Source organism: Humulus lupulus, chromosome 6, assembly GCF_963169125.1.
Source record: "Humulus lupulus chromosome 6, drHumLupu1.1, whole genome shotgun sequence".
In the NCBI taxonomy this organism is placed as follows: Eukaryota; Viridiplantae; Streptophyta; class Magnoliopsida; order Rosales; family Cannabaceae; genus Humulus; species Humulus lupulus.
The window spans coordinates 173,668,082-173,691,863 of NC_084798.1; the positions used below are offsets into that span (position 1 = coordinate 173,668,082).

The window sequence follows — 23,782 nt, forward strand, 5'->3', positions numbered from 1 at the left end:
GGAAGGCCCCTGCCTTGAAGTGTTCACCGCTCCAGGCCACGAACGATTCGTCAAGCGGCGTGCAGCTCCGCTCGCCCTCCGCAGCAGGTCGGGCAATGACGGAGGCTTTCCCCACTGGAATGTTGTGGGTGAGGAAGAGTTTGTTGATCTTCGCCTGGTCGGTTATCTTTGAGACGATTCTCTCCGCCTCAAAGAATGTGTCGGGGGCCACCTCGACCTGTTTCTCCACGGCCGGCCCAAAGTGGGGGATCGGCGAGCTGGACATCACCGCCTTTCCTTTTTCCTGCCGGGAGGCCGAGCTACCAACGTTCTTCTGGGGGAGGTTCTTTTTTGGAGCCATCTGGTCGCCTAGTGAACACAAGAAAACATTTTAGAAAAGGCGACCCAAGCAGGAGGAAGAATAATTATTATTTGCACGAGCTGAGGTAAGCCCAGCTCGCGGAAGGTGGAACCACGCGGTTCAGTGAACACGCGCGTATACTCCCAACAGATCCTAGATTACTCGGAATTCGCGTGTCAGAGGGTTCAGAGTAAAATTTTCCTTGGGAGGAAAGTTTCAGTAGGCAGAAATTGCAAAACCGCCCATGAGGCGTGTTCCCTAAGCTACTCGGTTTTACACCCAAAATTTCCCAAAACTTCTACCCAGAAATTGTTCCAGAAAAAAGCATCCTGAAACCCATGCTCTAAGGCGATTTCCTACAACAAGTATGTCCTAACCTAAAAAGGGCTGTCACCCTCCATATCCACGCAACCCAGAAAACCCTTGCATGCGGCTACAGTAAAAATTTTTTTTACCTAAGCTACAGTAGCATGTTTTCAAAGTGAACAGGGTCAGGAAACTTACAGTGTATGGCTGGAAGGTTGACGAGAGTGCTGCGTTGGTAGGAGCTTCATCGGTGAAATAGCTTCCAAAGCTTCGGAGAAACTCGTGCGCCTAAGCTTCTTGAACAATGAAAATGGCAGCAACTGAGTCAAGGGTTTCGTCCTTCTGAAAGTTAGAGAGGGAAGAAGGAAAGAGATTTGGGAAATTTTGAATGAAGGGGTGGCCCGTGCGTAGGGTGGCCACCCCCTTTTTATATACGTGAAGGATCACGTGTAGAAGGCTCTTGGATGACCCTAGTGAGGGATCCGAGGCCTTCCACTTGAAATACGGAACGACGGCTAGGCTTAGACTAGGCCATTAAATGCGGTTCTCGTAAAACGTACCATCACCACCCACGACGTTCCACGTATCAGACGCCTGCACAAAAAGTGGAATGTGAAGGGTTGTGGGGAAGTCTAAAAGCCCCTACTGTGGTCTTCTATATATGACGTCATATACCACGAGCAGGAGCTTGGGGGGCAGATGTACGCCCTGGTTTTCCCACGGGCTGATTAGCAGGTTGAGCCTCGGACTAATCATGGTTAGTCCGTAAATTTCCCCAGGTCGGAGCTCCTGTTTTCGAGGTCGTACCCCCTTAGCTCGAGGGATCCTCAAGGACTCGCCAAGGCTACCCAAGTCTGGGGGAAGGAGTCTGAAGGCCGAAGGTCGGGTCAGGGGAGCAGCTCGTGGTACGAGCTGCTCATGGACCTCTGACCCGTTGTAAAGTCAACACACGCAAGATAAACGTGCCTATATCTGACATCGGACACGCAGCAGGAACGTGCGTATTCAGACACCCACGGCTGGGTTGGGCCGTGCGGCCCATTATCTCCTTACCTATCGAATTGACCATACTTATGTGTCAAGTTTAGGAATTAATCATGAATGTCACAGAGTTGATATGACAAATAAGAAGGTCACGGGATGACCTCCTTACCAACTTCCAAGTGCCTTCTCCGATAAATATGGAGACCCTGGGAGTTGATAAGGGTTGGAAAAAATAGTCTCTGAAGAGATATATACTTTGTAACCAAATACCCATAATATATCAATAATATTGACTAGTGGAGTAGAAGGATTTTAACCTTTGAACCACTTAAAAATGTGTCTTGAGTCACCAAGTTCATCCTCTAAGATTTCATATCTGTGACGGTTCTACTTTCAGCACTAATCCCTTTCTCTTCTTCTCTTAATTACCTGTTGGCGAAGAACCGCGTCAACAAGGGTCAACAACAGAGAAAAGTGCTATTGCTTTGTCGTTACACTTAAAGGAGTTGCGTACAAGTGGTTCAAGAGGTTAAGGCCAGGAACCATCAAGTCGTGGCAACAATTCTCTGACGAATTTCTTTAGCAACACCGTGCAATCTGTGATTATGTTAATTCTATTACCAGCCTTGCTAACATAAGACAAGGTGAGAATGAAAGTCTGAAGAGTTATATCCATAGGTTCAATATGGAAGCAACAAAGTTGGGAAGTTCAACTAGAGAGGAGCTTAAGATGGCTATTACAGCTGAAGTTCGACCAGAAAGCAGTTTATGGGGTAACATGCTCAAGAGAGAAGTTACAAACTTAGATGACTTCTTTGAAAGAGCATAGAAGTATATACGTGTGGAATAGGGCCATAAGAACTTGCATGTTGAGGAAAGCGAACCTTCCTTTGATCACCCTTCTACCAATACGTCTGAAGATTCCGTGTAAAAGAGAAACGTCCTGATAGAGGAGTCGCTGATCAAGTTGAAAATTGGAAGAGGACTACAAAAAGGCTTCAAAGAAGAAGCTAGCATGATTCATCAAATCATCGCAATCGGCCCCCATAAATATCCAAAGCAGGCGCCTAGCCTCACGAGCCCCAATAGGTGCTTGGCTAAGTGCGAAACAGGCCTTTTGTCTTGTGACACACAGACATATATATATATATATATAAGTATTTATAATACATATATGTGAGAGCAGTGAACCTTATGAGACAACATTTGAATCTATAAGGACTAGCTACCCTTATAGAATTTGAGAAACTCAAAAGGTCCCTCAAAAGTGACCTCGTCACGAACAAACCCATCCTGTAAAGGGATCACGTCGCAGAAGATGAAAGGGGAACCCAAAGAGATCCCTAAGTCTGGATTGACTGAGTTTCCTTACCAAGGGAAAAAGGGCCATGAAAATAGGTGTTCACAAGGTTTCACAAGGACCATCTCCCTACAAGGGTCCCGACTCGAGGAAAGATCACCTCAAAAACCATAAAAGGGTCTCAAAGAAGATGTTTATGAAAAGGGTCTCCAAGAAGACACTTATGAAAAGGATCTCAAAGAAGATGCTTGCGAAAATGGTCTCAAAGAAGACACTTGCGAAAAGGGTCTCAAAGAAGACTCTTACAAAAAGGGTCTGACTGAAGACGCTTGCAAAATGGGTCTCGAAGAAGACGCTTGCAAAAATAGTACTATGCATAATGACGAGTAGGATACTTCTCGCACAAATTAAAATGCGCGCGCAAAAATATATAAAAGGATAGCGAGAACCCAAAGGGTCAACATATCCTTACGAGTAATCAAGGTGCACCAAGAAACACGAATTACACGCGGTAGAGGGGTCCCAAAGGGAACCCTTTTAAAAATAAAGCTATTGACCATGAAGAATTGCGAAGATCCCTCACAAAAAAAAAAAGAATGGCTTGTCAAAGTCCTAGACTAAGGAATACAAGGCGGCGAGACACCTTACACCTTGCAAGAGGATCTCGCATAGCAAGGGCACCCTCCCTCAACAAGACTACCGTCGACTTTACAACTCAATTGGGCTCCATTCCTTTATTAGACATCTATATAAATGCCACCTTCAGACATAAATGAAGATTGAAGTCACGGAAACACAAAAGAAGGTTAAGAAGCCTCACACAGCGAGAGGGCCCTCGGATAGAGAGACCAACTATAGCCTAATGCTTCTTGTATAAATGTTTAACGTGCCCCTAAGCCTCGTATAAGCCTTACCCTTGGAAGGAAGGTCGATGAAGGCCCCGGGATGTCAACGGATGAAGCGCGAAGAAAAGGAGGCAAGCCTCACCATGTGAGAGGGTCCCACTGTGTGAGACCATCTTGCATAGCAAGGTCTTCATCGCCCAATAGTGCTGAATGACATCCTTCAGTGCTTTATAGGCCTCCAAGAATAATGCAAGTATCGCACTCATGAAAAATAAGTATAAACATCATGATAAGTCTACAAGGACGTCTAAAGACCTCCTCATAGACTTGGGGCAAGTGTGGATGCCAAAAATCCACCAAGGAAAAAATTTCTTGTCCATGGTTGGAATACATGGCTAACGGTCACTTAGTCATGCTATCGTGCTCGGACCTATAGGTCTTGTGAATATGGAATAATTTCCCTTAAAGCTTCCCTCGGTCAAAGTACGAAGACCCTAGGCGCACATCTTCCTCGGCCAATGGCCTCGCATAGTGAGGTCCCATCCCCGTGTGCAGGCCTTCGAGCTTCTCGCGTGATGGCACTAGGCGCGTGTGAATATGGGAGATTGTCCCAAGGGAAACATAACATTATAAGCCATGAAGTTTGGCCTTGCTAAGATAAGGGTCCAAACTAAGCGTTGCAAGAGGACGGGTGCACAAGGGCCTCACATAGCAAGGTTCGGCATGCCTGCGCGAGGTTGACATGCTCATGGGTTGAGATGCACTTGTCTGCATAAAGGTTGTCAAAGGCACCCGAGACGTACGCCACAGATGTCGAGGGCACTAGAGCCATATGCCTCAACCGCGCTTGCATCTCACGACCTTACCTCGTGCAGCAAGGCACGCTGCACCATGGTCCCGCACACTAGCGCCTTGCACAGCGAGGCACACCTCACCTCGCCTGCGCTTGCATCTCACGACCCTACCTCGCACCAGCGTCTCACGCAGCAGGGCACGCCGCACCACGGTCTCGTGCACCAGCGCCTCGCACAGCGAGGCACACCTCGCCTTGCCCGTGCATGCATCTCGCAACCCTGCCTCGCGCCAGCATCTCGTGCAGAAAGGCACGATGCACCACGGTTCCATGCACCAGCGCCTCGCACAGCGAGGCACACCTCTCATCGCCTCGCATGACCACCCATCACAAGCGGCGCCGAGGGCGTTGTGAGCATCCCATGCCGAGGGTGTCGCGTCAGGAATGTCCTGAGGGTATCACATCAAGGATGTCACGAAGTCACCCATCATAAGGGGTGCTGGGGGTGTCGCGACGAAGGCCTCACGAGACACCTTTTGGCTCATTTTCATAGGGCCATCTCGCAAGGTCCTTGATTGCCAAGCGTCTTGGAATAACATATAAAGATTTCAACACTTGAGGTCCTTGGGAATAAGGTACCTTGCGAGGGTAAGAACCTGTGGCTCGAGGAGCTCGTACAGGTAAGGAATGCACCAGCAAACCAATAGGAGTTAGAGTACGAACATGATGTCCCCGCTAGACAAGTAGAGGCAGTACAAGAATGGTTCATAGAAAGTAATCCCCTAGCATGCCTAGGAGGTTCGTACCAGAGCCGACCACCACTCTTCCAACACCACTACAGCCTGTGCTACTACCCTAACAGTGTAGCCAAGTACCTTCTTGTCCCCTGGGACCACCTTGTATTAGAGGCCATTAGAGTCAGTCTATAAATAGATCTCTACCCCTCAAGCAAAGGGGTTGGAAAATTTATTGTATACTCAGGCTATTAAGCAATATACGAATGTTTACTCCATTGTTGATCTATGTTTATTTTTCCTTAAGTCTATTCTAAGTTTTTATCTAGCTATCTCCATACTTACCTTTGAGTTTTCCGACCCAACATCGTTGACGAGTTCTCACCGTCAACAAAAGTATTTTTATGGGTGATGGTTGACACTCTTGGAGTTGGAAATTTATCAATTAGCGCTAAAAAATGGATGTTATCATTTTAGGACAAACAATGTTAACGAATATTGATCAAAAGATAGACTAATCAATTTATTGGAATCTAAATGACATAAGAACCTTCATGATTTTACGAAATGATATTAAGAGCCAAAATAAAGAACAAAACAAAATTAGATAAAAAAATACACAAACTTTTTTTCTTTTTTTTTTTTATGACATAAATTGAAAACAAATGTAGTACTGTTGATTTTTTTTTTATTTGAAAATATTTTTCCTTCAACAAAACTACAAAAGATGAAGATTCAAAATGTTGCTCTTTTTCTTTTTTTCATTCATTTTTTTATATATTTTTTTCTTTCTTTTTTATATATAATTTTTTTGACAAGAGACAACATAAGAATAAAGAAAAAAAATACAAGAAATTAAAAAATACAATAAAATACAACAAATGCTCTTTAAAACAAAAATTACCCCTCTAGTAAATGTTATGTTTTAAATTCCCAAAAATTAATTTTACCAACTCAAATGATCAATAAAAGTTTTCAAAGATGTTTTCTCATTCTCACAACTCACAAAAAATTAAAAGCTTTAATCTTTAGGATTTTTCACAACTGAACGTGTTAAAAAAACTTTTTTTTCACATGGTTGGTTGTGCATGAAATTACTCTAAAAAATTACTTCCTAATAATAAAAATGGTAAAAACTATTTCACAAAAATTTTGTTATGAATTTTGCAAAAAATTAACTCAAAATTTCAAAATGGTAATCAAAATATATTTCAACGCATGATTATGCTCACTACCCCTCAACTTTAGATGAGACATTGTCCTCAATGTCCAACATTATGCGTTATGCACATTGTGGGAGCAAATGAGAAAATGATAACCAACGAAAAACAACAAAACCCCAAAAAGTAAAATCCGCAACATAAATTAAAGACACAAATTAAAATAAAGCACATTAAAAAGAAAGATAAAACATGATCAGTCTTCGGTAGACAAAAGCATCGCTCTCAAGTAAGTAACATTTTCACGATAAAAAAAATGTTCGGTTTCAACATCGTGGAGGAACTTGTGTGAATGTTTCTTTGCAAATATTTTGATGTTTTCCTCAATGATTAAGTCTATCACATCAGTATGATAGCTCTCATTTTCTGTTGGAGTGGTTGGAAGAATTTATGTATGGGAAAGAGTTTCACTCCAAATGATAATAGCATCACCTATTGGGGGTTTTTTTTCCCTAATTAAAACCCAATTTCTTTGTTATCTCATTTTATTATCAATAAAATAATATAAATAATTTTTTTGACTTGGTCAATCACTTTGCTCAAATGTTTTATTTTCATGATTATTTGTTTAACATAAACTTCTATTAAATCCCGAGCATATAGTTAATCATATTTATAGTGACGTAATCACAGTGGAATATAAATATGATTATATGCTCGAAATAAGTTAGTCTTAAGATTAGTCAGTGCATAGGATTTACACTGACTCGTCAATCTACAATATGATCTACTTACACATCACAGTGTTATGTTCTTTCCAGAACATTAGCAAAGTAGATAAGATCAGATGTATTTGTCACATTGGACTTGACCGATATTGATAGTAGAGAGGATAAGTAAACATACTGTTATTATCTATTCTAGTCATATCATATAGTTTACCATAGGTCAATTCAATCCCAATTTTGAGTGGTTAGTATTCTAACTGATTGTATTATTTGAGTTCCTTGACTTGTTCGTTACCAGCTTACCCTACGAACTAGCCCATACTTACATCTTGGGAACTCGGTAGTATAATTGAGTGGGAGTGTTAATCATAGATATGAACATCTATAGCTTCTAATGGAGAATTTAAATGATTGTTTCCTTTTAGTTTGGTTCAAGGTGCTAAATGATAGAGATCTCATTTCAGTAATTAATATTATTTTGCTGAAATATAATTTACAAGGAACTAAGTGTTCTAAGGATAAAATACAATGAGGGGTAAAGCGGTATTTTAATCCCATCTCATTGTAGACCGTCTATAGAGGATTGAGTAAAAATTATGGTTGTAACAAAGGATAATTAATAATGTATCTATATTTGTTATAGAGCATTCATTGAGTTCAAGAGTGCAATTATGAGTCTTTAGTGGAGTCACGAGGAATTAATAAGTTAGTAAATTTATTTGTTAGAATTATGATAACTTATTGGAGCTTGATTTCATAGGCTCATGGTCCCCACTGTACCTTAGATAAAATCATCTAGATAGTCTCAATTAATTGATTTAATTATCAATTAGAATTATCAAAGCTGACTAGGTCAATTTTTGATAGTTTCATAGAGTTATGTAATTTAGAAAAGAAAAGATAAATTAGGACAGATTTACTAATTAAGATAAACTGGTGTCTAAATTAATAAATAAGTTTAAATCAAGGTTCAAATTATAAATAATTAATTTAATGAAAGATTTAAATAATTATTTACTTAATTAAATCGATAGAAAATAATACAGACCTTGATTTTAAGTCCAATAAGCTTATAATTAAATGGAAATTTCACGAGCCTAAAGTTCATGATAATTTTGACCTAGGACTGATATTATCTATTATTTTAATGATTTTTTAATTAAATTAAATGGTCTAATTGAGTCTATAAAAGGAGTGCTAAGTGAGAGATGAAAAACACTAGTTTTTGAGAAGATCAGAAGATCTAGTAGGTTTTATATTCTCTCTACAAACATAACTCCTTTTCTAAGCCTCATTATTCTTTTATCTTCTTCTCTCTGTATCTATCTCATGTGTTGAGAATGGCTCACCCTAGTCTAGGTGATTCTAAGGATACTTTGGAAGGATGTGCTTACAATTGAAGAACGGTTTAGTTTCTTGGTAATACCTCGTGACAGAAAGGATACAAGGGTTAGAGAAACTGAAGAAAAGACTCTATCATTCCCCTGTGTATAATGTAAGTGTTCTTTTCATTATTTCTGTTTAAATTCAATTTTAGAAACATATTCTAAGTTATCTTATATTAATATATTTAATATATGACTTACATGAAAATAAATAAGATCATGTATAAGTTTTCCTAACATCATACTCATCGAGTTTAGGAATGGGAGTAAATGATGGCGTTGTGGTCTCAGGCTGAGATGGTAATTGACTTAGAGTATGTGCATTAATAGCGTTGGTCAATTTTGAAAGTTGAGTACTAGTTTCCTTAAAATCTTCAACAAATTGTCTATTGAACTCTCTTTTCTCCTCTATAAATGTGTGTCAAGTGTCCTCTAAGGAATTCTTATCGGTCCAGACATTATATGTAGGTTCATGTGGGAAGTTATGAAAAATTTGCTCAAAATTCATGTTAAGTGGTGCATGGTAGTTGTACTCAGGTTTCCAACTAAAGTCTGCGGGGTTTGTCCAACTAGAATTATGATTTCTATAGTCGACTCTTGCAAAGTCATAATAATGTTCATCATAATCTACCTTGGGAACCTCGTAACTTTCTCTATTAAACTTAGTTTCTAAGGCCTCGTGTTCTCGGTACTCTTTTACATTAAGTTTGCATGCACCTCTAAAACGGCTAGTATACTCAATAGCACTAGAATTATGATTGTTTTCAACTGAAGGATTATATATTGGAAAATACATCTCGAAACATTTCTTTTCGTCTGCATTCATTTTTTTTTTCTTTTGTGATTTTTTTATTATTATTTTTTATTTTATTTTTTTGCTTTTTTTTTGTTTTACTTGATTCCAGGTTGATTTGAGGTTTTTAGAATGGTCTCACTTAAGACCCACACTTTATCTAGAGCTCCCCGAGGTTCATAGATAATTGTGGAGAGGATCACAATTCATAAAAGCGGTCCTCTTACAACCAATACTTACTAGAACTCCTTGAAGTTACTAAGTAAGCATGGATGAAACTTTACTCAAATTGGCTTTTAAGCAAAAATTGCTTATGTTAACAAAACAAGCTCTATTTTTACTATATATATATATTTAATTTTTTATTTTTTTTAAGATTTAAAACCTAAAACTTAAAAAAAAAACTAATAACAATAAAAAAAATAAAGAGACAAATCTAACAATAATAAATAAAAAAAATTATCTAAACACAAGAAATAAGATGCTCACAAAGTCTAATAAATATTATAGAAAAAAATATATACAAATAAATAAAAGGGCTAAAGAAAAAATTCTAAGAAAGTAACAATTTTAATATATTTTTTTTTCAAAGCTATAGGAAAAACTAACAAAGTAAACCAAAAACTAAAGTAATCCTATATGCACAAAATAATAAAATAAAAATAGCACAAAAGTGAGATAGAAAAAAAATGTAACAAATCCTAAACTCAACAATTAAAAAAAATCAAAAGAAATAAATTTAGAACTAAACTAACAAAATATAAACAACCAATTTTTTTTTAAGTTCTTTTTAATACAATAAAAAAACAGAAAAAAATTAAATAAGCTACCAAAAATAAACTAACAAGAAAAAAAAACTAAATACACATACAAAAGCTTTTTTTACAACAATAATAAATAAAAAGAGAGCAAAAAAAAACTAACAAAAGGAACAATAACAAATCCTAGGAAAGAAATGATAGCAATTTTTTTTAGCCCAACAATGGCATAAAAAATGAACATCTAACTAAAAAGGAACAATAAAAAAATGATAGTAACATTTTTTTAAAAAAAAAACAAGAGTAAATAAGGTAAATCTAAAAAAAAAAATTCTTCAAAAATATACACAAAAGGAAAATGATAGAATTACTTACCTCTTTTGCAAAATTTATTGAAAATCTTTTTTCACTATTACTTCCCCGGCAATGGCGCCAAAATTTGTTTAATGCCCAAACATGACTTCCACTAGCGGTGGTTGTAGTATAGATCGGGCGGTCGATTCCACAAGGAGACAAAGAAATAAAGTTAACAATAAATAAAGTTAAGAGATAAATAATATGAGGAAAATAGAACAAGTGATATATTTGTTGTTTTTGAGATTTAAAGATTAGAAATAAAGATAGAATAAAGTGTGATGTAACAAAATGTAACAAGTAGGAATGATCAAGAGTCACCAATATGCATAATTATTTATTTGGAACTTTGATTCACAAAAATTACACAAATAAATAGTTCACATCCCAACTATTCATTTGGAAGAATTAACATTGAAGCACAAATATATTTCACAAAAATGCATTCAAGTGGTTGATATTCTTTACTATAGAAAGATGAGATAAATCTTATGAGAAATCTAAAAATGACATTATACCATTGACAACAATGCAATAAAAGATATTATGCTAGAAATTCTCATAAAATTATAGAGAGAAAATATGAGAAATGAGACTAAAATTTAGTAGAGTTTTGCTACCTAAAAAATTACATTCCAAATGTGAAAGAACAGTCCCTATTTATAGAAAAAGAAAAGGATTAAAAAGAAATTAAACTACAAATGGGATTTACAAAATAAATCTGAAACATTAATAATAAAATATGATTTTAAAAAATAAAATCTTATAATTAATATTAACCTAGCTATTTTAGTGAATGGTCATCATGCACATTTTTCTAAATTAATACAAAATGTGAGCTTTAAAGCTAAAAATGGAAGGGTCCAAAGCCCAAAGTGCACACAAAATGGCTTGGAACCACAATGTGGGAGCTGGTGGGTTTGACCAACACGCAGCCAGTTGGTGCACACCATGTGGCGCTCAGCAGCTGAGGAAAGGGCAAGCAAGGTGGGTCAGGCGTGCGAGCAGCTTGCATGTTGGTGGGTTAGGCGGGCGGGCAGGCGCGGGTCGGGCGCTGGTCAAGCTAGGGAGCTCGGATGCATGGCGAGCCAAAATCGTGCCATGTGGCACTGTTGGTGAGAGAGAGAGAAAAGGGGCTGGGCTTGTTTTCATGGGCTTTGATCTTCAAAAATGCCATTTTTCTCCTTTTTAAAAAAAAATTATTTATTTATTTTTTTCTTGTTAATCCAAATGCCAAAAATGCAATTTATTCCTACAAAATAACAATAAATTAAATTATAGTCAATTATTTTCAATCATCAAATCTATCATAGTAACTCAATGAAAATAATAATTAAATCTTAACTTATTTTGACATTTAAAATCAATAAATATGCATTTTTACCACTAATCACTTGACGAAGCTATTATGGGAGGTCCTGCCTTTATGAGATGGATGCATCCTTTCGAAAGGTACATGAAAAAATTGAAAATTTTCGTGTGGAAAAAAACTCATCTGGAAGGTCCATAGCAGAAGGATACGTTGCAGATGAGGCTTTGACATTTTGTTCCATGTATTTCAAAGGTGTGGAAACAAAATTTAATAAGACTGGTCGGAATGAAGATGTACCTTATGTCGATCGACATCTCTAAGTGTTTCAATCTCAGTGTCTTCCACTCAGTAAGGGAAATCCTGTGTCACTCGACGAGAAGACTGGAAACACAGCTGAGTGATTCATTATGGAGAACTCTCCTGAAACTGAGGAGTATTTAAAGTATGTTTATTAAACTTTAATATTCTCATTCTTCAAACTCCAATATGTTTCATCTTCATAATCATTAATGTATGTTAATAAATAGGGAACACTTGCTTGAGGTTCAAGAAAGGGATCCAGATGCTAACCATAAGTTGTTACAGAAGAAAGTTTTTCGTTCGTTGTTTCATAAGAAGGTAATTTCTACTTTGCAAGGTGTTTACTGCTAATTTTTTAAATCTAGTAGTTGAAATTTCTCATTTTAATATTATTTTTTTCCTGGTTTAGATATATGACTTGCACCATCTTGGGTCATTAGATTATGGGGATGAATTGCTGGCATTAGTGTCTGGGTATTATTTATTAGCCTACTCATATGAAGCATGTATAGTGAACGTGTTTGATTTCTCACATACAATCGAGATCAAAATCGCATCATACAGAATTGTGGAGTGTCTGTTGCTGAGATAGAAGGTTTTAACTATTACGGGCAACTTGAAGGAATACTAGAGTTGTCTCTTTCTGGTGCCTATTCGGTTGTGTTGTTCCGATGTAAATGGTTCAACATACATCCGAAAAAGAAGAAAATATTTACTAAAAATAGCATCACTAGTATCAATGTCGCTGGTGAGTGGTATAGAGATGAATCGTTTATACGTGCTAGTCAAGCGAAACATGTTTTATATATCGATGATCTCGTTAGGGAACAAGATTGGAAAATAGTTCAAGAAGTGAATCATCGCCAAGTTTCAGACATTCTAGATGACCCAAAAATGATTAGCGAAATTGATGTTGTGCACGACACTAGTTTAGGCAATTTTGTATTAACTGTCGAACTTGGAGAATTGGTTGTACAACAATCTGATCAACCAATAACAGGATGATGAAGATTTTATTAATGACGACGAAAATGATATGTTGGAAGACTTAGAAGACACATATGAGGAAGATGAAGTGGTTATCAACCTAAGTGATGATAATGTTGAGCTTTTGTCCTCAGTAGATGTAAACTTAATCAATGATGATAGTGATTAGTCTACTTAGATGTTTGTATCTTTGTTTGTAAAACTTTATATCAAGAAATAATATACATGTTTTTCAGTATAATGATTCCAATAATTTAAATATAAGTTTGAATGTTTAAAATAGCCAAAAAAATTTGTTATACTAAGTATAAGAATGTCATTAGATGTGGTGCGCCGCACGGTGGAGATGCTAGCGGTGACCCTCCCCCGGATCCTAGTAGGATCCCCACTTCATGCGAGTCAGGTAATTTTTTATTTTTGTCTGTCTTACCCGATAATGTTGTTTATTTGTTAATATATTAATATTTCTTATTATTTTTCATTATTCAAACAAATACAACAGCCCCACCAAAGAAAAATAGTCGTGCCACGAACACTAGAAAAGATCTGGAGGCTAGACGTGGAAAAGCTAGTCATTCATTGGAGCTCACATTTGATCCACACTCATACAAGGTTATGGGGACTGAGCATGAAGATTTTGTCTGCCTCATCGACACCCAGGTCTCACAGAGAATTCCTTGATAATACGATACATGGGAAGCAATGCCTAATTAATTCAAAGACTTAGTCAAAACAACAATTAAGGTGAGTAATTTATTTTAATTGTTACTAAAAAAATGTGTCTTTTAAGGTGACTAATTTATTTAATCAATTACTAATATGTTTTCTTTTCAATGTAGTGGTATGATCAAATAGAGGGCTGACTGAATTACGAACGATGTATAGAAGGTATCGAGAGAGAGATGAAAGATCGATACCACGATAGGAAAACAAAAATACATCGCCATTTTTCATCACATTCCAATGGACCAGAGGATTGGGACAAAATCCATGAAAACCCATATCAGAATGTTAGCAAGGATGAGTGGAAGAATAATTGTGAGTTATTCACCAGTCCTCATTGGGTGGAGCGCTAAAAAAAGAATAAGGAAAATAGAGTGCAACGGAAGTATGCAACAACATAGGGTTCAAAATCGTTGGCAGCCCGTCGTCACAAGAAAGTAAGGAAAAAATATTAACACAATTAATTTTAATTAAATTATAAGTTGTCTAATCACATGTTCATATTTTTTAGATGAACCCGAACCTTATTGAGGATTGGAAGGATTATCACTGGAAGAAAGAGACAAAGCAGTTTGTCAACAAAGTTGCTCAAGTAGATTATGTAAGTTTACCTAATTATATTTGTGTTATTTTTAGAATTTTATTTTTTTAATCCTACTAACAATTTAGTTAAAATAGGAAAAATTGAAAGTTGATTTTTTGGCACAAAGTTAGCAGACATCTACTACTACATCGAACAAGGATGGTTCTTCCTCAGTTGACCAGGTCCTAGAAAAAGTACTGGGACGGAGGCGTGCGGTCACGAGCGAGGATTGGGCCGCAAATTGAGAAGGATGGGGCCATCCTCTAGTCCGCCCTCTCAAAACACCCAATCTCAGGTTCCTCCACAACAATCACCTGGTGAATACGGTGATTTAGTGAAGACAATAAAGAAATTGATTGAGCAAGTCAATTTCACGTCTCAATTTCTTCCTAGGGGACCTAATGTGCAGTTTCAACCTCCACAAAATTCTTTGTCTCAACCCTCAATCTCGTCGGACACGTCTACAACTTCATCTTCTCATCAACCCCCAATCCATCCATTCCTGTACGGAGCACCGCCACCACCCTCATCCCAACCCATTGGAATGCCTTACATGTTTGGAGCAGTACCATCACATCACCATATCCTTACATGTTTGGTGTATCATCGACGCGGCCTCCGCCATATCCTTACTACCAGTTTGGAGTAGGATCATTAACCTTACCTTTACTGTATACATTGCCACAACCACTGTAGCCACCACGAGGTAACGATATGGATGATGCTACTGATTTAGGATAGGATGAGTAGTATATTACTGTACTTAACCGTAATGGCTACATTTTATTAATAGATAACTGTGGATATTGTAGTTACATTTTATGATTATGGATGTAGTGATTATATTTATTATGGATGTTTTGTAATATTTTAATTTTCAATTATTTATATTTCATTATTAAAAAAATATTTTTTTAAAAGAAAAAATATATTAGGGGCGACTTAGTTCGCCCATATTATTCACCATGTCGCCGCAAATGTTTTCGTGGCACAAACCACATCGACACAAATTTGCACCGAATTTTTAACTATTGCTAGCGACAGGGTGTTGCCGCTGATAGTGTCTTTCAACACATGTTGCCCGAATTTTAGGCACGACTTATCAGCGGCAACCTATGTGCGGTGACGTGTCGCCTCTGATTAATATCAACGGCGAAAGGTGGCACTTTCAGTGGCGACAGGCGTCGCCGCTGATACACCTTTACTTGTAATGAGGATTAAATTTGGAACTGAATAGTTATTGAGTTAATGGTAGATAATTATAGATTAATATGATTATAGGTTAATTATTCACTAGTGACTTAATGAAACTTAAGGAAAAAGAGGTAATCAGAAGGGTAAATCGATAATTGTGACCAGCTCTAATTAACGAAATAATAAATGGAGGACATAACTCTTGGGAAAACTTATACAAGATCTTGTTTATTTTCATGTAAATCATATATTAATAATATTAATATAAGATAACCTAGAACATGTTTCTAAAATTGAATTCAAACAGAAATAATGATAAAAACACTTACATTATACACAACAGAATGAATGAGTCATTCCTTCAGTTTCTTTAACCCTTGTATCTTTTCTGTTGCAGAGTATTACCAAGAAACTAAACCGTTCTTCAATTTTCTTCACAGCCTTCCAAAGTATCCTTAGAATCACCTAGACTAGAGTGGGCAATTCTAAACACATGAGATAGATACAGAGGGAAGAAGAGAAAAGAATATTGGGTCTTAGAAAAAGACTTATGTTACTAGAGAGAATCTAAAACCTACTCGATCTTCTGATCTTCTCAGAAACATGTGTTTGTCATCTCTCACTTAGCACTACTTTTATAGAATCAATTAGGTAATTTAATTTAATTAAAAAAAATCAATAAAATAATAGATAATATCAGCCCTAGGTCGAAATTATCATTGGCTTTAGGCACGTGAAGTTTTCTCATTTAATTATAAGCCCGTTGGACTTAAAATCAAGGTCAGTATTATTTTCTATTGATTAATTAATTAAATAATTATTCAAATCCTTTATCAAATTAATTGTTATAATTTGAACCTTGATTTAAAATTATTTATTAATTTAGATACAAATTTATCTTAATTAATAAATCTGCCTTAATTTCTCTTTTCTTCTCTAAATTACATAACTCTGTAAAACTATCCAAAATTGACCTGGTCAACTTTGATAATTCTAATTGATAATTAAATTAATTAATTGATACTATCTAGATAATTTTATCCAAGGTACAAAGGGGACCATGGGCCTATGAAATCAAGCTCCAATAAGTTATCATAAATCTAACAAACAAATTTACTAACTTATTAATGCCTCGTGACTCCACTAAAGACTAAGAATTCCACTCTTGAATTCATAGAACACTCTATAACAAATATCAATACATTATTAATTATCCATTGTTACAACCATAATTTTCACTCAATCCTCTATAGACGGTCTACAATGAGATGGGACTAAAATACCGTTTTATCCCTCATTGTATTTTATCTTTAAAACACTTAGCTCCTTGTAAATGATATTTCGGTAAACTAATATTAATTACTGAAATGAGATCTCTATCATTTAGCACCTTGAACCAAACTAAAAGGAAACCATCGTTTCACTTCTCTATCAGTAGTATAGATGTTCATATATATGATTAACACTCCCACTCAATTATACTACCAAGTTCCCAAGATGTAAGTATGGGCTAGTCCGTAGGGTAAGCTGGTAACGAACAAGTAAAAAAACTCAAATAATCTAATTAGTTAGAATATTAACCACCCCGAATTGAGATTGAATTGAGCTATGATCAACTATATGATATGACTAGAATAGATAATAACGGTATGTTTACTTATCCTATCAACTGTCAATATCGGTCCAGTCCGAAGTAACAAATACATCTGATTTTATCTACTTTGCCAATTTTGTGGAAAGAACATAACACTGCGATGTGTAAGTAGATCATATCGTAGATTGGCAAGTCAATGTAAATTATGTGCACTGACTAATCTTAGGACTAACTTATTTTTAACATATAATCATATTTATATTCCACTATGATTACGTCACTATAAATATGATTAGCTATATGCTCGAGATTTAATAGAAGTTTATATTAAACAAATAATCATGAAAATAAAACATGTGAGCAAAGTTATTAACCAAGTCAAAAAATGATTTCTATTCTTTTATTGATAATAAATGAGATTAGAAAGAAATTGGGTTTCAAATAGGGCATAAAACCCCAACAAACTCCCACTTGCACTAATTGAAAATAATGCCTTAATTCTACTAATCTTATTTCTTTGATATGCTTATCAAATGTAGCTTCTGGTAGTGTCTTTGTAAACAGATTTGCAAGATTGTCTTCAGATGCAATCTTCATAACCTTCACATCTCCCCTGGCCACATGTTCTCGAATAATGTGATACTTCCTTTCTATATGCTTACTCATCTTGTGACTTTGAGGTTCTTTCGAGTTGGCTATCGATCCTGTGTTGTCACAAAAAAATACAAGCAGTTTATCCATTTCTAAAATAACACCAAGATCCGAATAGAACTTGTTTAGCCAAACTATTTCCTTAGCTGCTTGTGACGCAGCTATGTATTCATCCTCCATGGTGGAATCTGAGATCGCATACTGCTTTATGCTTCTCCATATCACAACTCCACCCCCAAGAGTAAACACCATTCCAAAAGTAGACTTCTTGTCATCGACATCAGTCTGAAAATTTGAATCAATGTAGCCTACAGGGTTCATAACACCACCCTTGTAGACTAACATATAATCCCTAGTCTGCCTTAAATACTTCAGGATATGCTTAACTGCTATCCAATTTTAATGACAATGGATCATCATCACTAGTGTCATCAACAACCATATTGGTTTAACCATCCAAACCATAGAAAACTGGGTTCCTAGAAACCCTCCCACTACGAAGAGGCGCTGTGACTGTTTGCTCAGGAACAGTGGTACTTTCTTCATTTAAATCGACTTGCATCGGTTGGACATGAAGAGTGGGAATTTCATCATCAAATTGTGTTGATGATGATGGAACATTGGTTGGAGTCAATTATTTAACCATCTCCTCTAAAACTACTTTGCTGCGTGGTTTGAAGTTTTGGACATAGTCATTTTCCAGAAAAGTAGCATTCGTAGAAGTAAACACTTTCTTTTTTTGAATGACTATAGAAAAGTCCACCCCAAGTACCTTTAGGATAGCCAACAAACATGCAAACTTCAGTTCGTGGTTATATTTTCCCCTCCTTTTTCCTCAGGACGTGGGCGGGACACCCCCAAATTCTATAATGGCGTAAACTAGGTTCACGACCATTCCAGCTTTCTTATGGTATTTTGGGGATTGATTTGGGTGGCATGACATTGAGAATGTTGCTCGCGGTTTCAATTGCATGTCCCCAGAACGAAGTTGGTAGAGTTGAGTAACTAAGCATGCATCTAACCATTTCCAATAAAGTTCTATTATGGAGTTCCGCTACACCATTATGTTACGGAGTACCCGGGGCAGTAAGATGTGATAAAATCCCAAGTTCAGTTAAATGATCTTTGAACTACATATCCAAATATTCACCACCCCTATCGGATTGTAAGATCTTTAACATTTCACCTAATTGGTTCCATAGCTACGAATTCCTTAAACTTTGAAAAAATTTCTAATTTCCTATGCATTAGGTAAATACATGAGTATCTAGAGTAATCGTCAATGAAAGTGATGAAATACTCAAAACCACCCCTAGCTTGTACATTCAAAGGTCTATAAACATCTGAATGCACATGTCCAAGTGGTTCTTTGGCCCTATCACCCTTGCAGAGAATGGACGATTGGTCCGTTTGCCTTCTAGATAAGATTCACAGATAGGTAATTCACCAAAAGTGAGTTCCCTCAAAGACCTGTCCTTTGTAAGTCTTTGAATTCTATCATAGCAATGTGACCTAGTCTCAAATGCCATAAATGCGTCATGTTATTATTATCATTCTTTTGACGTTTATTGGTCCTAGGTTTAGCTACTTCAAATAAACCATTGTTAAGAGCGAGGGGTTCGTTAGGTCGTAGAATATAAAGCTCATTTTCAAACATGCAATACACAATTGTGATCCATTGAAAGAAAAAGATATATTAGAACTTGTGAAAGTAATAACAAAATTTTCTAATTGCAACATGAAAACTGAAATTAAATTTCTACTAAAATCCAGAATAAAAATATATCATTTAAAATTAAAAATTTATATCCGAACTTTAGACGAGCTCTTCCTCTAGATTGGATTGCAACGAACGCTACGTTCATAACTCTAAGCTTTAAGCCACCTTTGTCCACTTCCTCCCATAATTCAAGAAGCTGTAAAGAGTTACAAACATGGTTAGTAGATCCAGAATCAACAATTCAAATGGATTTATCATTCTCTAAAACATATGTTTCTAAGATATATGAACTATAATCATTACCTTTGTTTTTAGCTGCTAAAAACTTGGGACAATCCTGTTTCCAATGCCCCTTCTCTTTGCAGTGAAAACACTGACCTTTTCCTTTCTTGTTTTTCTTATTCTTCCCCTTAGGCGTCTGTGCATTTGGTTGTGCACTCATCTTTGCAGCCTTTGCAAGCTTGGGGTTGTTGTTTTGTCCACATTTCCTCTTGTTTCCAACTTTCGAAGATGAAGCTTGATTAGCTGGATCAGCAACAGTAGTAGTTGTCTTCTTTTCTCCTCCCTTACTTTGTCCACCCATGATAGACTCTAAAGTCTGAAGCTCGCTCATGAGTTGCATCAGACCATAATTGAGTTTATTCAACACATAGTTGGTGGTGAACGAGAAGAAAGCTGGAGAGAGACTGTTATGGATTAAGCCGATTTGAGTTTTCTCATCTATTGTTGCTCCATGCAGTTCAACTTCCTAAAAGTAGTTTGTCATTTTGATCAGATGATCTCAGACATGTTGAGAAGGTGCCATCTGAGCATTGGCATATTTCTTGGTGGCCTCAAAATGAGTATGCGCTGACTTGGGACCAAACATGTCTTGGAGCTAATCCATGATTTCGTAGGCCGTCTCGACATTCTCCATCTTTGTCTTGAGAGTGTCGACCATACTAGTCAACATGTAGTACTGTGCCTTGTTGTTAGCCGCCTACCAACGCTCATACTTATACCTCATAGACTTGGTGGCTCCTTAAGCTGGAACTTCCAGGGATTTCTTAGTCATGACGAACTTGGAGTTGTGATAACTTCATTTTAGTGTCATTTTAGAATGTGTTTTTGTGGTAATCTTGAGTCTTTATGTTTGTTTTGTGCAAGATTACTCTTTTGTTTGTCTTTGTTATAGGTTGGTGCGTTGAATAATGAGAAAAATGTAAAAAGAAGAGAAAATAGTTGAAAAACGAAGCTCTTGGTGGTTGTTCGACTCAAAATGGTGCTAAGGACAATTACAAATAAGTTTTTGATGAAGAAACGAGGTTGAAAGGCTTAAATTAAGAAATAATGGAATTAGGGTCGCAACTAGGAGTTTAGAGCCGCGACTCTAGTCAAGTCAGAAACACAAACCTGCTGAAGGGAATTAGGTCCGCGACTTGCCCTTATATGTCGTGACTCTAGGGGAAGTCAGAGGCTAAATAAAGAGGACATAAAAGAAACGGGCTGCGACTTGATAGTGCCTGAGTCGCGGCGCCTGAAGATCTATATAAAATTAGAGGGGCTTTAAAATTGACACGGGTCGCAACCTAGGAAAGGCCAAGTCACAACCCGCCTATGAAAAACTATGGATTTGTGATTTTTTTTACTATAAATTCAGACTTAGGGTTTAATTAGGTTATTAGGTCAGATTTTAATTACGCTTTTAGAGACTAATTTTGATTCTCAGACTAGTTTTTCTGCACTTATATTTTTTTTTTCTTTCTTCTTCAAGTTTTTGAATCTTATGTTTTTGAATTATTATTTTATTGATTTAGTCATGTTTGATATGAACTAAATACTTTTATCTAGGGTTTAATGTAGTCACTTGGATTTCTTAATTATGATGTTCTATTTATTTTTCTTCTCTATTATAATCTATATAATGTTTGCTTAATGCTAATAAATACCTGATCAATATTTTCTTGATTTATGATTTTGATTCAAAATTCGAAAGATGGGAATTGAATATGCTATCGTCATATAGACATAGGTTGCATATTGGATGAAAGTACATGTATGGCTTGTGTAGTAATTAGGTTTCTATGCTTAATGTCTGCTATATGTTTAAGCTTATCACAAAGATGTAGAAAACGTGCATATAGGATGAGATCTTATATCTTGAAAAAGAAAAGGAATCGATTTATGTTGACCTGCTATTAGAATAGGAAGAAAGAAATTTAGAACTGATTAATAAAATTAATAGAATGAAAAGTTGATGAAGTTAATTAGTAATTTTTGTTCATAGTTATTTAAAGTTTTAAAATTAGATTTATTCATCTAAATTACGTTTTCCAAATAGAAATTAAAGAACAATTACTGGTAATTGGTTAATAGTCTTTATGGGAACGATACTCTCTTTGACATATATATTACATGAATCAATTGTGTGCACTTGCATACATATTTTCACGATCAAGTTTTTGACGCTGTTGCCGAGGACTTAATTTCCAATATCAAAGTTAATTGTGTTTTGTTCTAATTTGGTTTCTATATTTTACACTTATTTGGATCGAGGTTGTTTTTTTGTTTAATGAATTATTGGTATATGCATGGAAGTAGACAAACGGAACTCATACCGATAGATCTTGAAATTGAGAGAACGTGCAGAGAAAATCACAAGATAAAGAAAAGGTTGGATTTCACCATGGCTTAGAACACAAATAATGGTGTGAACAACAATGCAAATATGGGTAATGCAGCTGAAGCTGATCCACCATTGAGAAACTATGTACTCCCTACTATTACGGGGATACATTCAAGTATTCATCCTCCTACTTTTGAGGCAAATAATTTTGAGATAAAACCCTAAATTATTCAGATGGTACAAATTTGTGTACATTTGGGGGGTTACCAAATGATGATCCAAATCTCCAAATCACAAATTTTTTAGAGCTATGTGCGACATTCAAAATGAATGGGGTGAGTAATGATGTTGTAAGATTAAGATTATTCCTGTTTTCATTAAGAAACAGAGCTAAAAGTTGGTTGAATTCATTACAGGCCAACTCAATAGTTACTTGGGAAGACTTGGCTCGGAAATTCCTTGGTAAATATTTTCCTCCTGCGAAGTCAGCCAGAATAAGAGGAGAGATTAATAACTTCCATCAGTTTGATGGGGAGTCTTTATATGACGCATGGGAACATTTTAAAGAGTTGCAAAGGAAATGCCCACATCATGGAATAGAAAAGTGGCTTCTGGTTCATACATTCTATAATGGTTTGGGGGGAAATACAAGGACAATTATAGATGCAGCATCGGGAGGAGCATTTATGAGAAAAAGTGCTAATGAAGCATATGAATTATTGGAAGAGATGGCCATGAATAACTATAATTGGCCTATTGAACATGAGAATATGAAGGTATCAAGAGTCTTAGAAGTCAATCCTATTGCTTTATTGACCACTCAATTGGCATCTCTAACCAAGCAATTACAACAAAATAACCTCGCCGCACAAGCAATGCAAGTATAGAATGTCATGAGTTGTGAGATTTGTGGGGGACTGCATTCGTATGAACAATGCCCAAGCACAGCTAGTTGCTCAACAGATGTAAATAATATGCCTTTGGAACAGGCATAGGTTATTGGTAATAGTTTAAGACCTGCACCCAACACCTACTAAAATTCATATACTCCTGCATGGAAAAATCACCCTAACCTGTCTTGGAAAAATAATCAAGGGTTACAACCGCAGTATCCACAATACCCACCTCAACAACCCCCTCATCAATCGAATTATGGACTACATTCTAGGCCTTATTATGATCCAAACCCACACCCATCTCATCCATCACCACATCCTCCAATGAACCCACTAACAGTGCAGCCAGACCAATTAAATTAATTCATGACAGAGACAAGGTCTTCAATCAGGAATTTTGAGACACAAATAGGTCAATTGGCTAAAATGTTTTCTAGTAGACAGCAAGGGAATTTGCCTAGTTCCACAGAGGTAACTCCTAAAGAGCAATGTCAAGTTGTCACTCTGAGGAGTGGGACTAAGTATTGAACCTATAGTGGATAACAAGGGGAAGAAGACAAAGGATCAACATGTTACTAGTGTATTATAAGAGGAGGTTATTGAAGATCTTCCAAAGACAGAAAAGCCAAAATACACCGAGCCTACGCCAAGGATTCCATATCCTCAACGGTTTCGAAAGGCCAATCTTGACAAACAATTCTCCAAATTTCTTGAGGTATTTAAAAACTTCACATTAA

At 36.4% G+C, this 23,782-nt stretch overlaps 1 non-coding gene across 1 annotated transcript; it reads right to left on the reverse strand.

The window, feature by feature from the left end:
• Positions 1-22,640: 22,640 nt before the first annotated feature.
• On the reverse strand, positions 22,641-22,747 carry LOC133787344 (small nucleolar RNA R71). The gene has a single exon (XR_009872372.1). It is a non-coding gene; the product is annotated as a small nucleolar RNA R71 (small nucleolar RNA).
• Between the last annotated feature and the right edge of the window lie 1,035 nt (positions 22,748-23,782).